We start from the raw sequence: 2,116 nt of genomic DNA, 5'->3' as shown, positions 1-2,116 counted from the left end.
TCTGTTTCTTATTTCTTACTGTTTTTTATTTTTATGTATTGTACGGTGTTCCTCGAGTGCCCAGAGAGGTGCCTTTAAGTAAAATGTATTATTATTATTATAGCTTTACTCAACAAAACTCCCCGGTAGCCATTATGTGTCAATACCAGAATATATGTACAAATGTGTTTAGATCTATCTTGCGTTAATGTCATGTGTATGAGATTATGTACAGACTGTGGCAACACACTTCCTGGAAAGGACAATAAAGACTCTTTATTAATAGTGGATAAGCATACAAAAGGAAGCACATACTAAAACCTTCTATTAATGACTTAATATTTAAAAGAGGAGATGAACTTACTAACTCACCTCTTGGTGACTTATTGAACATTATAAACCTGTGACTGTATTAACACTTTAAGTAGACATGGCAACCCAAAAGATGTTCTTATTAATGGTAGAGTGTTATTAAATTATTTATCAAGCATTAATAATAGGGAGGCTTGAGTGTGCCACCGGTTTAATATATACTGTTTTATGATAAAAATAAATGAATAAATCAACCAAACAATAAAACTATTTAGTAAAAATATTTAATGATTGAATTGTAAAATAGAACTGCAAGATTTAGATTTTTTTTATTCAATCCACTTATGTGCCTGCCTATCATACTCTTTATTCCCTCTTTTAATATGTACAAATAGTTCCCATTTTGTGAAGGCCTTTAATTAAATACAACTCTCTTTAATTAAGAGATTTGTCAGCAGTTTGTCTAAACATCTGCACAACAGCTGGATCTCCAACTGACCAGCTGCTGTGTGTTGGCAGGAGAACGACAACATTATTAATATTATTATTTTATTTTATTTCAATTTTAAAAATCTTTATAATGCATCATTTAAATGCAAGTCTTAATGGCGTTTTGAAATGAATCAATGTATGCACTTGTTATAATCGAACACAATAAAAGTCTATAATTATTCTGCTGTTACACTCCAGGCTCCGTATAATAAAGTGACAATTTAACAACGTTTTATAAAGAGTGCTGCAGTTTTCTTACTCAGTGAATACTGTGGACCGTGTCAGTACAGTCAGCGTGACCACAGCTCACCAGTGATGGGCCGACGCAGCAATCTGAAGACTAAGGGGGGGAAAGAAAGGGACAAAGAGGAAGTAAAGAGAGAGAGGAGAGGAGGAAAAAGAGTGTCAGATAACAGTCACCAAGCTCCTTATTTATCCTCTGATCAGTGGCCCTGATAAAGTACATGCATATGCAAGAACACACTCAGAAACACACAGACGAACAGAGGACACATTTAGCAGAAATACTGTTTATTTGAAACTGCTGTGAGTTTTGTGCATTTATGTGTGAGAGGGGAAGTAGTGTTTCAGCTGTATTAGTTCCCCGTGTTACAACCCACGTACTGTCACCCCTAATGTTCCCTGTAGGCTGACACAACACAAAACACACACATTAAATAAATGTCAGCACTCATACTGCCACATCAGAGCCTCGTATGTTACTCTCTGTTTTTATTAGATCCCCACCTGTGCTGGAGAAAACAAAGTGAGGACGCAGCCGACACACGAGCAGAGCAAACGAGGACTGTTGGTTTAAAGGTTTAAAGCAGAAGGTGGTACACCTCAGGGTGCTGTCACAGGAGTACTGCAGGGCTATGTGGGATTGTTTGCTACATGTTAATTTAAAAAATCATTAGTGTATCGTTAAGTTGGTGTATAATTCCTAAAAATGTACATAATTTACACAAAGTTGTAAAAAAAAATGTAAATGTACGTTTGATAAACTTTATATTAAATATTAACATTTTATAATGCAATCGTTAACCGACATAAACTGTCAACTGATCACTGCAGTTTCAGAGAATGACAAAATTTAATGAGAAACATGAGCTTCACTGAGGATCTTTAAGTGCAATGCAGTTCAATTCAATTCAACTTCAATTAGTGCAACTTATTAAAAAGGACGCAGTTCAATGCAACTTCAATGCCATCTTAGAGGTATTGTATATAAGTTTGCCGTTGATTTAATGATGGATTCAAAAAATTTCAAATGAAGCATTTGAAAATGAGTTTTTTTAAGATAAGATATGATAAGATAAGATATTCATTTAAT

General features: G+C 34.5%; 1 protein-coding gene across 1 annotated transcript in view; it reads left to right on the top strand.

The window, feature by feature from the left end:
• Positions 1–2,116, top strand: part of LOC118332937 (GDNF family receptor alpha-2-like) — a 125,299-nt gene that overhangs the window by 117,938 nt on the left and 5,245 nt on the right. The window lies entirely within an intron of this gene.

This window comes from Morone saxatilis, unplaced genomic scaffold, assembly GCF_004916995.1.
Source record: "Morone saxatilis isolate NCDOM2014 unplaced genomic scaffold, NCSU_SB_2.0 Contig21, whole genome shotgun sequence".
Lineage (NCBI taxonomy): Eukaryota > Metazoa > Chordata > Actinopteri > Moronidae > Morone > Morone saxatilis.
Note: the sequence above shows the minus strand (reverse complement) of the source record. Positions and strands in the feature narration are given on the sequence as shown.